Genomic DNA, 14,680 nt, shown 5'->3' on the forward strand with positions numbered 1-14,680 from the left:
AAGAGCTCATTAGTCCCTACTGTCCGACCAGAGCACTCCGCTCCCAGAATGCAGGTCTTTTAGTGATTCCCAGTATCTCTAAAACAGACTGGGAGGTAGAGCCTTCAGGTACCGGCTCCTCTACTGTGGAACCAGCTCTCTCCATGGGTCAGAGAGGCAGACACTTTAACTATGTTTAAGTCCAGACTTAAGACCTTCCTCTATGACAGAGCCTTCAGTTAGGACTGGTTCAGGTAGCTCTGAACCATTGATAGCTATGCTGCTACAGGCTTAGACTGCTGGGGGACACATCAGGTTACATGGAGCCCTTCCCTCCTCTCCTCTCCTCTCCTCTCCTCTCCCCCTCTCTCCTCCTCTCCTCCCCGCACATTTTTGGAACTGTCATTACCACTACTTGTTGCACTTTGTAGTTTGGCCTTGGTGTCTCGCAGTCTCTCTGTGTTTCCACAGATCCACCAGAGCCCCAACGGCCGCCTGCATCGCCACCCCCCCCCCTTATTCCCTACTGTTACACCGGCCTGCGCTCCCCTTCCATGAACCAGTCTGCCATCCAGTCCCCCATCAAGCTGGCTTGCTCTCCCTGCCTCCCCTTCCAGAAGCTTCCTTCTTCAGCTGTTATTAACATTTCCGTGTTTCCCACATTTTGTATTGTAAAGTGTTTTCTTGTCTGTAACAACATCTACTGCACGTCTGTCCGTCCTGGGTGAGGGATCCCTCCTCTTCTGCTCACCCTGAGGTTTCTCAGATTTTTTCTATGGAGTTTTTCCTCAGTCGACGTGAGGGTCTAAGGGCAGAGGATGTTGTTATGATGCCATGTGAAGCCCTTTGAGACAAACTGTTTGTGAAAACGGGCTATACAAATAAAATTGCCTTGCCTTGCCTTGCCCATGTGACTGACGTAGGCGCTCGGCTGGTCCAGGTGCTGGAGTATGTGGTGGAGGCTGAGGTTGATGGCGTCGTCCACAGAGCGATTTGCTCTGTAGGCAAACTGCAAGGGGTCCAGGAGGGGGAGCATAGATGTCAGAGCTGCAGGTTTGAAGTCATTCAGCCACATTATCCTGTCCTTCTTTGGAACTGGGACAAACTCAGGATTTCAGGACTCTGAAGGTGGTTGACGTCAAAGCAGTTCATCACCATGGTAACATCTGCTGCAGAGCAAGCTAGGAGCTGAAATACAAGGTCAAATCATATCCAAGAGACCGCCCACTGACCGTTCACGTCTCATGGTCGATGTTGTCACCAGGCCTTTGATAGTTTGTCTGTGGTGGGCGGGTCTTACGTTATCAGCGCCTCTATGAACGGGACTGATTTAATTCTGTGGAGGAAATGATTGACATTTACCAGTTGGAGGAACGCAGGTGCAGAGCGGTGAGATGCTCCCAGTCAACTGGAACCTTGAGGAATCAAACCAGCTGCAGCTGCGACAATGACACCAATACTGATATTGAATATGCGTCCATCTACATCACCTGTTCGTCAAATGTCAGTCAAAGGTGGTTATGGCCGGATCTTCTCGTGCTGATGAGCTGTGATATTACAAGCTGCCAATATCAGTAACTCTCACTTCTGCGGCTGCGGCTCTACTGATTTAAATTCCTCACATCTGTGAAGGAAATATTCACCTGGTCACCCCTTGGTGGCTCCGCCCTTTTCGTGTAGCCGCTCACACAGGTAAAAGGATTAGGGTTGATAACAGTATTGTGGTAGCACTGGTCTCTTAATGGTATAGGTTCCAATATAGCAGATACTGACACAAACGCTGACACCAAAACACACACACACACACACACACACACAGCTGAACCACAGTGTAGCTGGTCAGATCTCAACATAGGGTTAGGGTTAGATCACCGTCTGCATATCAATCAAGTGGCCTCAGGGCCTGCAGTGTGTGTGTGTGTGTTAGGAGGACACACACACTGAGGCTGACTGAAACTTAACCTCAGGTGAGAACTACTGTTGCAAAGGAAGGGAAAGAAAGACTGGAATAAATCTGAGGGGCGTAATGAGCTGAACACTCAGCAGTCAGTTCTTGTTCATTTGTTGTGAAATACACAGAACAACAAGAATTCCCTTCAAACCAGCAACGCAGTCAAGAGTAGCAGGCATTTTCAACGAGTGTATGCTTGTATGCTTCCTGGTGGATCTGGCATTCCACTGTGGTAGAAGATGGCACGGCTCAGCTGATTGGCAGACGATGACAGCAACGAGGTCCTTCATTCTGGACTCTGCTCATCCGGGTCGTCCACTAGAACCAGCTTGCGTCATGCAGGTAGGTCAGAGATCTTGGCCGCCCTGGTCATTCTTGAATGCTTTTGCTGTGATATATCACTTGAAATATGTTTACAATTGCATGTCTGGTGTCTTTTATCAGCACAGCAACCATATGAGCAGACCGCCACTTTTTCAGTTTGATCCAATTTATCACCCTATTGGGCCGAAAAACACACAAAAACCTAAAATCGGTCGCTCATTACAAAATGCAAACATGCTCAGTGAAATATTTCAAACGCTGAAAATGTAAGAACAGTTTCTTAATATGAACACATAAAGGTAAAATTTAAATAAAACTATTACATCATAACTATTGACAAAAATTTAGAGCAAAAAGCACACGTGACCTGGAGGTTTTTTCCTTTTAGCTATATGCATAGCATATATGCATCATATATGCATCATTACACTGTTTATTAACACACCAAGACAGAGACCACATCTCATCTCCGTCAGGATTCTTTCTGTCCACCAGGTAGCAGCACTCATGCAACCACTGGTCCAATCACACCTCCCCGTCGCTACTGCTCGCTAACTCCTTGATTAGCCTCTTCTTCTGAACAGTTGGCCCCACCCCAAACATGGGCAGGGGAATTCAAAACAGCTATTTTTGGCTGTTTTGTCACAAATCACAAAAAATGTGAAGATATTAGAATGAAGGTGATGGCTATAGTACCTCATATTTGAAACACGCAAATAAACCTTATTTCCTTCCACAATTCAAATGATCATCTCTGGTTTTAATTGCTCTTAACCACCAAATAAAAACCAGGAGACTTCATGACATGAGCACTTTTCAATGTAGACAACAGAAGTGCGCCATGTGAATCAATCATGTGACTTGATCACACCACTGCGATTGGGGATTTGGGTCCCAAATCCCATACTTCCATACTACAAACTTAAAATTTTGAGCATACTCAACTCAAAATGGAAAAAAGTATGAATTGTATGCAAAAATTGAGTATGCAACTGTGGTCACTCGCCGCACCTGTCTCATTGATAAAAATGGCGGCGGACAGCTGTGGTGAGAGTCGGTCTTGTATGGCGCCATCTTTACATTAAATAAGGGGAACAAGCTTGAAATTCTGTGTGGACACAGGTTTGAAAAAATAAAATGACTTGTCACCATCATGTTTTGCTAAATAGATCCCACAAATAAACGCCCCACACCGTTGACCTCCAGCCAATAGAAGGAGGACACTGCATTGTCGGCACTGACTGTGGGGTAACAACGCACGATGACCGTCCATTTGCTGTTTTACTGCTTCAAAATCAAAAACAAGCGCAGGCAAAAGGTGGCAGTAATTAGCTGATGCGGTGCTAGCCAGTCACAAATCGGCGTAGCAGAAGTTGACATGGTGCCGTCATTTCCGGTGAGTGCGCCACGTGGCGGTCTGTAATTTGGGACAGCACTGCACCCTCGAAACTCACGCACTGCGCGATTGAGTTCATAGTATGATTAGTATACTCAATTAGAAAATATTTACCATGCAGTATGGAAGTATGCGATTTGGGACACATCAATAGTGTCCTGATCCCTGTCTCGTGTTCCTGTTTTATTTTGGAGTCATGTCCTGTCTTCCTGACCTCCCTCCTGTGATTACCTCACGTGTCTCACCTGTGTTCATTGCACCACCTGTCTCATTTGCCCCAGGGTATTAGTCATATTGTTCCTACTCATTGGTGCAGTAATTTGTCATTATTTTGCATCTTGTGCCAGTCTGCCTATTTTAATTACCCTGTCTGTGTTCCCAGGTCCTCCTTGTCTTTGAGTAAGGTTTGTGTGCTGTTGTGTTTTCACATTTAGTCTTTTTTTTAATACTTTGATTCCGTCCAGGACTTAGGCCTGTTGATCTTTATTTATTATTTTTCCTTAGTTTGTACTTTGTGCCACCGTTGTTGTTACTTTGCCCTTTTGAAATTATTAACTATTTTTTGTTGAACACCACACCGTCTGCATTTGGGACCTGCTTTCCGGCACTTACAAGCCATGACACAGTCTGCTCGTGTTTGACCTTGCTTTTTGCCTCTCGACCTCAGGATACCTTAGCCTGCACTCCTGGACTCACTGCAAAAATTGACCATCTCAATACAAGAAATAAAAACTTAATTTGAGGAAGAAGAGACTAGAAACAAGTGAAATTATCTGCCAGTGCAGTAAGATGTTTAGACTAGGTAAGATTTCTTGAAATAAGACATCATATCTAGGTGTTAAGAAAGTGAGAAATCCCTTGAAATAAGCAGTAACTACTTATTTCCAGCTACTATACTAAGTCAAATAAACTCAAAACTAGCTTGTCAAGTCTTATTTCAGTGTTGCTTCTTTCTTAATTTGAGTGAAAAGATCTTAAAATCAGAGCTACTAAACAAGATTATTCTTCTTAATTCAAGAGTTCTCATTATTAGCTTTTCTTTCTCAAAATGAGACAAAGCATTCACACTAAACAAACCAAGCATACAGAATTAACATTGTCAACAATTATTTATTAACTTAAATTGTTGAAAAAGTGCCTTGTGATACCTACAGTTTAAGTAGTTAGCAAACTTCACTGGGACAACAAACATCACAGGTCATAATGTCTAGAATGCAAGTAATGTGTTGTTAGATTATTGAAAAAAACAAAAAACAAACCTCATAAGATATTATCTTATCTTACAGCAGTGGTAGAAGATTAAGGTTTGTTCAGCTTTAGAGCAAAGGTCATTTAACCAATCTGACTTTGACAGTTACACCACTACCCATTTACATGAATCACACATTCATTATTACCAGAACGTATATATACTACTTACTTACATCTTGAACACATCGACACTACGATTCTCCGAACATCACCACCACTGATAACATAAGTTGGTATACATAGTTAACTCATTAACAGGGCATACAGAACATTGGTGACACAAAAGATGCTCTAATGAATAACAGAAAAACAAAAAAACTAACTCTATAACACAGACTCCCACTCCTATACAGCTCTACTTCTCAATAAAATCTTTCCATTCTGCTATGGCTCTTTTGTATGAGGCTGTGGTGTCTCGCTCATGGATAGCATCCTGCAATATTTCTGTCTGAATGACAGAAAGGAGGGTTGCCACACACTTTGGATATGTGAGATGCAGGGTGTAGTAGTAAGCCAGCAGATAAAGCAGACCTTCACTCAAGTATTCCTTGGCAAACGTGGTGACGGGAGTGGTTCCAAGACAGACAAGACAGCGAGACCCATCAAACAGTAACACAGGGCTGCCGAGAGATCTCTTCTCCAGGTAGATTGTAGGATCTTCTGTTGGCTAAAGAAAAAGAAGAAATAAATTACAGAAATTTCTTGACGGTAGAACAGAAAAAACTACCGGAGCAGTCTTACTGTTAAGACACCACAATGTCCATGCATGTGTAACCTTGATTGAAGCAACTATTCAAACTGAACTAGTCAAAGTCACTCGTTGGGGGTGCTTATTAAACTGAATGCCTTTGCAAACATACATGCAGTGTTAAATGTGACAAAATGTGAACAACTTTTACCTGGAGGACATGAAGTAATGCCTCACTGGCATGTCCCAGCCTCTTAGGTGGTGCACTTGGTGAAGGAAAGAGTGTGGGGAGTGCCCTGAACAGCGCTATGGCGTATTCCACTAGAACGGAACAAATCAACTTTTTTTCATGTTTGAGGAAATGGCTACACAGTGAATTAGAGAAACAGCAAAATTACTTACCTACATCTAGGGTCATGGGTGGCCTCATCACTTTTTCCAAACACCGTAAAATTGCACCTTGGCGCAGAAGTCTTCCCATCTCTTCTTTATTTCATCTATAAATTTGCTGTTCCCCTTATCCAGGATCCGCCGCAGCTCATCCATCACCTACAATGGAAGTAAGTGTTAAAATCTACAACAACGCTTGCTTTTCTTAATGAGCTAAAACAACAAGATAATTACGGTACTTACATGATGAAGATCTTTGAAACATGGATATGCTTCCAGGATCTTTGTTGGCCTGTCTTCTTTTTTCAGAGAATCACTGTCAATGAAGGCTCGTCTTGCTTGAAACTCAAGTTCAAGGATTTGGGAGACAGCACCTTGGTTGGGTTTTGGTTTCTTGTACAGCTCCTGCAGGGTCTGGTAATGTCTGGCCTGTATTGTCAGACTATCTTTGTCAGCTGAAATGGAGAAGACAAATAAGTAATGGGTATTGGACGTGTCAATCAATCTATAAAGTGTGACTTTAATGAAGGACAGAAAATTACAATGGTGTATGTCTGATTAAAAGTACAAAATATATTGACAACAAAAGCACAAAAACACCTTAAACCCCCACCACACAGAGTAATAATATGCATATACATTGAACAATGTATGCTGTTTCTGTTTAAAAAGCAAAATGGATAATCGTCTACACCATCAAAATATATCAAGACCTAATGAGAACTAGAATATAAAAATGTGTGGAATATGTCATGATGTCTACAACTACCATAACATTGCCTAGCCTCACCCATTATTATTAGCAAAAATAGATGTTTCTACTTACAAGAACTGTGGCCATTGTCACTGGTTTCAGTTGTTTGATGCAAAATAATCGTTGATCCACCACTTGAGTCTGCATCACAATCTCCTTCCTGGTCATTTGCTGAGAAGTCAATGCGATGCCTTTTCTTTGTATGGCCCCTATTTGGTGTGGGCCCCTACCTCTTTTGTGGAGACTTCACATTCTGCAGCCTCTTGTGAAGATTCTTATAAATGCTCACCTGTGGTAAATAAAATTTCACTTATTAAACACATACACATAAAGAACAAAACTGAACTTTTTTATATCGCAGATAAACAGTATCATCCAAAAATAACCATGTACATCAAAATCATAGTGCACAAAATAAAAGGATCACTTACATGTTTCATATTCTTGTCTTTATCCTGTAGCATGGGATAATACTCCACTAGTCTCCCAGCCATTGCAGTGACTTCATGCTTGGCAGGGTATCGGAATTCCTCTCCTTGCGGACTTGCTCTCAAGATGGAAATTTTACTAGTGATAGTGTTCCTCACCAGCATGGATCTCAGCTCTTTGGACATGACACATTCCCTCTCTCTGCCAGTGCGGGCCATCTCCAAGTAGTGCTTCCGAACCTGCTCCAACTCACTGTCTGTATAGACCACATATTCTGGTGGACCGGGAAGCTGTAGGGTCCTCTCTGAGCTGCTCTTCACCAAAGGAGTGGATGTCTGGGGACCGATTGGAGGTGTTCCTCGAGGTGAAGACAAAGTTCCTGCTTCATCAGGGCCAGCTTTGTCTTTCAAGGTGGCCTTCTCATCCTAAAAGAAACCAGATCAAAGAATTATGTACAAGAGGGAAACAATAGACCCAATTAGAAACAAAAGTTCTTATGCTAGATGTTTTCAGAGCAAAGTAGGTAATTTATCACCTCTGGGCTAATAAGAGCCCAAACCCGTTTCCTCCACAGAAAATGTTCCGGCCCAGGAAAAAGGTCTCTTAAGTCATCACGGCTGAGGGTGTGGAGCAAGGCCTCATCAATGGAGGCAGCTATAAAGACAGTCTATTCATTAATGAAGCTTTTATACTTAAATACTTTTATAAATGTTTCTATTTATGAATTTACTAGGTCAAACCAAGTAAGGTTTGTATTGTTAACCCGTTTCTTTAGTTGGAAGCCCAAGAACAAACTGGAAATATTTTGTGGGGATTGACAGTTGTCTTCTTGGGCTGGTTCAGCCTCAAACAGAGGATGGAGTAAGAGAAACTGAGTATATTTGGCCAGTAACAAATTGACATCTTAACGTGATAATCAATGTACGTGAGTGTTGTTGAGGCGTGTATCTAATAAAATACAGATGAGAGAAGAAATACAAAGTAATAATAATTGACCTTTATGACTGCTAGTATACAATGGGTATAGCTATTCTCTGATGTGAGAACTAGTTCTAACTGGTCATATTATCTCATAATATTAAGCCTTTTTAAGGATGAGATGAGCTCAGTCGAAAAGTACAAAACAGTACCATTGTGTGAGTATAGATACAGAAAAAAAAAAATACCTAAAAACAAAACCAATCATAACAGTGTCTTGTCAGTTTCTCTTACAACTAAATGCTACAGTTTTGATATTTTGTGTTGAATTTGTACTTTTATACTTTTTTTTTTAGATCAGCATACAGTAATTTATTTACTTAGTTTACAAATAACAATAAGACTTTTTCATACCTAAACATGACATACCATTTAAAATTGATGCTGTGACATCATCCAGCTCATCCATGACGACCCGTCTTGTAGTGTCTTTAATTGCTCCTCAATCCCTCAGGGAAAAAATGATAATAAGTTACATTTAGGACAGGTTAGCCTCATGACTCAGTTTTTTTTTTTTTTAACATGCCCATCTGCCATGGATCCCAAATGCTGCAGTATTGAAACGTTGTGACACCTAATCTGAAATGTACTATGGGATCAGCTGCACAGGCCCAACTAGGGATGAGAACCCTCAGCTCAGCAGATGCTGGTCATATACAGACAGAATATAAATTGTGCAACTTCTGATAGCTAACTTAACTATATGTAATGCGTGCAAGTAGGTAGCCCGTATGATAATAATCATGAGATTAACACATAGAGAGAGAGACAGAGCGAGAGAGAGCCAATCAGAAGGTCGCACTTTTGGCGCGTAGACTGCCTAAAACTCTGTTTTTCTACGTTTACACATACATGTTTTCTCTTAAAAACAAAGACTTTTTCCCTTTGTGTGCGCCTTTTATTTACACACAGACGGATATTTCGCCTCTGAAAACAATTCTTTCTAAAAACTCCGGCGGCAAAAGTGGAGATTTGGGAAAACCCCGGAGTCGAGTTTGGATGTAAACTAAACTATGAGAGAAAAACTGAGTTTTAGGCCATCTACGCAACAACGGTGCGACCTTCTGATTGGCTTGTATCTTTCTCCTTCTTCCTACACTGCCGCCCGCAGGCTTGGCGTAGTTATGACGGCTCTCCACAGAATATTTATGTGGGTTAATGTAAACGGAAACTTTTTTGAAAACTATGATATGTGCACAAAGTTATTTTGGAAAACATAGGGAAGAAAATATCCATTTATCAAAATACCCAGCTTTGTATAAACGTAGCCAGTTTACATGCAAACGTGAGTTTTCTCAAATCTCCACTTTTACCGTTTTTTTTTTAAGAAAGAATCGTTTTCAGAGGCGAAATCTCCATTTGTGTGTAAATGAAAGGAGCAAACGAAGGAAGAAGTATCTGTTTTTAAGAGAAAACATGTATGTGTAAACGGCCCCAATAACAATGTAAAACGTGATATTGACAAACCTTTTCTCCCTCATCAGCCAGGTTAAAAACGAACTTTTCTTATTCTTTTTCTACCAGTGTTACTCTTTCAAAATGAAAGCACCAGCCTTTATAGTGTAGCAGCTAACGTAACAAATAGATATATTAGCGAATAGATGTATTATCAAATAGGTTGTTGTCAGCCCAGTAGTCTGGACCGGGGCTTCATGGCACAAGGTCAGTGTCAAACGTGAAAAACTATATCAGCTTCTCACCGGACTCGAGCTGGCTTTCCCGTGAACTAGTGCAGACTTATTCCGTTTAGTTGTGCTAACATAAGGAAAGTCAATTTAGCTACATGTCGCGTGGCCATCCCGTTTTATAGTTTTCAGTAAAGTGTATGACAGTTAGCTTCAACTAACATTAGCAAAACTTCTCGCAACAATGTGCGGCAACAAAACTGCAAACTCACCTTAGCTAATTTAGGTGGTTGATAGGCTGAGAGGCCAAATTATTGCTGCACCATGCCACGGCTTTCACAATGATTAAAACTGCAGCGTAAAATTTAAGAAAATAAATGGTTTACTTACCAACAGCTTGCCTTTTTAATGAAAAAAATACAGCGCCTCTCGCTTAGACCAAATTCAAAGCGACTGTTAGCTTCTTCTTTCAACCGTCGCATGATAGACGCGACCATGAGTGTGGGGGAAATAGTGCACTACAAATCCGTCCAAGTGCAAACTGTTGTAAGAAAACAAATCATTGGTGGATATTATAACTATAAAGATAAGTTAATTGTCAAACCAGTTTTCTTCTCTATAACTGAATTACATTAATGTATGCAAGTTACATTGGGTATTGTAATGAATCCCCCTAATTCCTAAATTTGGTATTGTCCAAACCAATCAACTCGCCCGCCTGTGCCCGCCTTTGCCCGCCAGGAAGTGAGAAAATTAGTCGTTTGCTGGCTGAAGAGTGAATGGATTTTATGTGAGTAGTAGGTGTAGGTGTAATTAGAAAACAATTATTTTTTAACGTTGTGTTAACAAGACGTGATTTTGCCATTAGTGAAGTTTTTTTTGTTTTTTTTGTTTTTTGGTAGAGCAACATCATGGCCTGTTGGAGATGTGTGATTTGCTTTGTTTTTGTTGCCTTAACATTGAAGTCTCTCTTGAGCCATATAAACACAGCACATAGTCGCAATCCAGATTTCCGTGTTATATGCGGAATTGATGGTTGTACTCAAGAATACAGAGTCTTCAACTCCTTCTACTACCATATCAGACGCACACATGCGCTCTATCTTGCAACCGGGCACCCACCAACAGGATGGACGACAGCAACTACATCTGAGTTCAATTAGCATTTTGTCATTATGCTGTTAGCAAAACACTTCCTGTTTATTTCAAATTTAAAAGGAAATACTTGTACCTATAGGAGGAAATACAGATTACACTTGGTTCAAGCAAGGCATAACTCTAATTGTACATATCATGCCTACAGGAAGGAGCTGGTGCATTAAGTGAGAATCTTACCAGACGTGCAGCTGCATTTGCCATCAACATCCGAGAACAATGCCACCTATCCCAGGTATTGCACTACCAATATTCAGTGCCATTATTTTAACATTTTTTTAATTGTATGTTAATACCCCTTACAATACAACAGGTAATTATTATTATTGATAAAAATCTATAGTATATTTAAATAACAAAAACAATTTTTAAAAAAAATCAACAAATCTGCTCATGCAATGCACCCTTTCCTAAGTATGAAAACTGACAATTATATTTATATTTATGGATCATTTTATAATCAATCTCATTGTCTGAGAAACTGTCTCATATTTTATGACAGGAATAAATATAAAAGAGGAAGATTTCTTACCTTATATTTATTTTAGCAATCCATGGTCATGTCAGTGGACAGAAATCGATTGTTATTCCAAAAATGCACAAAGTTGATAAACTTGGTGTGATAAGGCAGTGACCATTTTGGTATAACATCTTGTTTTGTGGACTCTTGATAAAACTTATGTTAGTTCTAAGTTATGGACATACAATATGTGTCTTAGCCTTTTTTTTTCTTGTTTAATGTTTCAGAGGAGCGTCGGCACTATTGTCTCTGGAGTCCAACAGTATCAAGCTGCTCTTCTGAATACTTTGAGAAACACAATGAGAAGGGTCTTCGAAAGACATCCCGATATGGAGCAGCTCCAAGAGGAAGCGCTGGCAACATTGGACAATTTTCAGGATCCTTTCTCCATAATGGCCACTCACTACATATATGCAGGACAGCATCATTAAGAAGCTTTTCAACCCAGTTAAACCAGAGGAGATTGTGATTTCTCAAAGAGTTTGTGGAGTTAAGAAAGTAAAATCAAGGGTTCTTGCAATCAAAAACAAAGCTTTTTACTATATACCACTGATTAAGAGTCTTGAACAGTTGTTGTCCAACTCCAGGATTTTTTATATGATCAACGCTGCACCACAGAGCTGCCCCAAAAATGGGTTTTTGTATGACATTATTGATGGGAGTCTTTTCAAATCCCACCCACTGTTTTCAATGCAACCTTCAGCTTTGCAGGTGATTTTGTATACTGATGAAATAGAGATATGCAATCCCCTGGGCTCACACATCTCTGTCAATAAGTTACTGATGGTATATTATACTCAAGGAAACATAGACCCTAAGTTTCGGTCAAAACTTGCTGCAATCAGACTCCTTGCAATAGCAAAAGCTAATGATATTGACGAGTGTGGGGTTGATGTTGTATTAAAAAAAATTGATGAAGACTTACAACTGCTGTATAATGGTGTCAAAATCAAAACACCGAATGGTGAGATGCAATTATTTGGAGCCGTTGTTTCAGTATGTGGTGACACACTTGCCCAGCATGAGCTTGCTGGTTTCAAAGAAGGAGTTGGTTTTGCCTACAGTAAATGTAGGCATTGTGAATGTACCTTTGAGGAAATGCAAACAAGCTTTGACGAACAGAGTTTTATCAAAAGAACAGTGGAAAAACACATTAGACAGTGTATTGAAATTGAAAGAGCTAGCACAGATTACTTGAAATCAGCCCTTAAAACCACTTATGGGATAAATAGAAGAAGAAGCTGGTTGATTTTCCAGCCTTTGACCTCATTCAGCAAACTCCACAGGATATCATGCACATCATTCTTGAAGGTGTTGCACCCATGGAAATGAAGTGTGTGTTAAAATATCTTGTTCTCTCTGGACACATGGAGTTAGACCTGTTCAATTCAGCCATGCAGAGTTTTCCTTTTTCATCAATAGATGTGCGTGACAAACCTAGTCCTATCAGTGTCAGTACCTTAGCATCTAATGATAACAAACTTAAACAGTCCTCTGGGCAAATGCTTATATTGTTGAAGATCATGCCTTTTCTGTTGAACAGTATACAGGAAAATGAATATGTTCAGTTTGTTTTGGACTGTATTGAGATTGTTCAGCTACTTTTTGCTCCTGTTATATCGGTGCAAAGTGTATTAAAATTGAAACAAATGATCGAACAGCATCTCAAACAGTTTAAGCAACTTTTTCCCGAGAAAAATGTAATTCCTAAGCAACATTACATGTTGCACCTCCCTACTCAAATTCTTTCTCTGGGCCCGTTGATAAGACATATGTGCATGAGATTTGAGTCAAAGCACTGTTTTTTCAAGCAGTGGTCATCTAAGTTAAACTTCAAAAATGTCTGTAAGTCACTTGTGAACCATAATCAGCTCTTTGAATGTTGTCAAAATGAAATGGGCACTGAGCATCCAATTTTTGCACACGAGAAGGAATTGGGCCCTGTCTCCGAAGTGACAAATATGGAATACATAACAGCAAAGATTAGAGACTTTTTGGGGATTGATGGCATACGGCATGCAGTCACAGTAAAGTGGCTTATTCTCAATGGTAACAAGTACATCTGCGAAAGGTCCCTGGTAATTACCAATGCAAATGAGACAGTACCTGTCTTTGGACTTATAAAAAACATTTATGTGATAGACAGTTTGCTGTATTGTTTTGAATATCAGCTTTATGAAAGTCTGGGTTGGAAAAGAGATCTTCTGGCTTATGAAGTTGCTGTACCTAATCTTGCCCAGGCAACAGAGTTGATAGATGCTGAAAAACTAGTCGATCATACATCATATTATCCTGTCAGTTTCAAAAATAGTGTGTATGTTTTGACTAAATATAACCTTGATGATGTAATTGCACTTAACACTGGAAATTAATAGCCATGGATAAAATTTGGAATGTGAATGTGGTGAGTTGAAAATGTTGCTATTGTTTGTTACTGCTTGTAAACAATTGCAAGTAAATGTGTTGATGTTGACAGTGTGCCAGCGCTTGGAATAAATGAAATAATGTGACTTAACAAATCCTAAGTGGGATCATTAAGCATTTGTTACTGGGCAGTCTTGAAACAAGTTCTAAACAGTCTTAAGAACACAGGGTGGCCTAAAGTAGTATTTCTGACAATAATTTGGCTTGATTTACAATTAAAGTGACTAACTTTGAGATTTACTAAAATGAGATTAACTAAGTAAGAAAAAGGAGTAGAAATATTCTTAAAACAATTTTAATAATCTTATACAATCTGGTCTTACATAGTATATTATTCTCAAAACAAGATCAATACGAATTTTAGCCTAGATATAAGATTGTAAGTCTTGGCTAGATCAGGAGTTTTTGCAGTGCTGTCTACCTGTGCACCGAACCCTGACCAGAATAAAACTGCTGTTTTTGTATCAACCCGATCTGTGTTTGTGCATTAATGTCCACCTGTTCTGTGCGTAGCTTTCCTGACACAATCATGAAGTGCTTTGCGTGGTTGGTCATGAGACATGTCAAATCCACTATCTCCACCTTGCTGGACCCCCTACAGTTTGCAAATCATCTGAACTGCTCCACTGACGATGCCACCTCCCACAGCCTGCACTCAACCCTTTCTCATCTGGACCAAAAAGACGCATATGTTAGAATGCTGGTCATCAAATTCAGCTCAGCATTCAACACAATCATCCCCAAAAACTGTCTCTCAAACTCTCCATACTTGGTTTAAACGCCTGGCTCTATAACTGGATCCTAAACTTCCTTACA

At 40.2% G+C, this 14,680-nt stretch overlaps 2 pseudogenes across 1 annotated transcript; one reads left to right on the top strand and one right to left on the bottom strand.

Annotated features, from left to right (window-relative positions):
- Nucleotides 1-4,792: 4,792 nt before the first annotated feature.
- Nucleotides 4,793-11,130, bottom strand: LOC147242064 (uncharacterized; annotated as a pseudogene). Its single transcript, XR_015110891.1, has 6 exons — nt 11,101-11,130; nt 7,302-7,587; nt 6,223-6,434; nt 5,992-6,138; nt 5,801-5,910; nt 4,793-5,568 (listed from the first exon to the last, which is right to left on the bottom strand). The product of XR_015110891.1 is annotated as an uncharacterized LOC147242064 (transcript).
- An 832-nt stretch (nt 11,131-11,962) lies between these two features.
- Nucleotides 11,963-14,386, top strand: LOC147242065 (uncharacterized; annotated as a pseudogene).
- Nucleotides 14,387-14,680: the final 294 nt, after the last annotated feature.

This window comes from Aulostomus chinensis, chromosome 21 (assembly GCF_037954235.1).
Source record: "Aulostomus chinensis isolate RoL2024-O1b breed Wild chromosome 21, RoL_Achi_v1.0, whole genome shotgun sequence".
NCBI classification, from domain to species: Eukaryota; Metazoa; Chordata; class Actinopteri; order Syngnathiformes; family Aulostomidae; genus Aulostomus; species Aulostomus chinensis.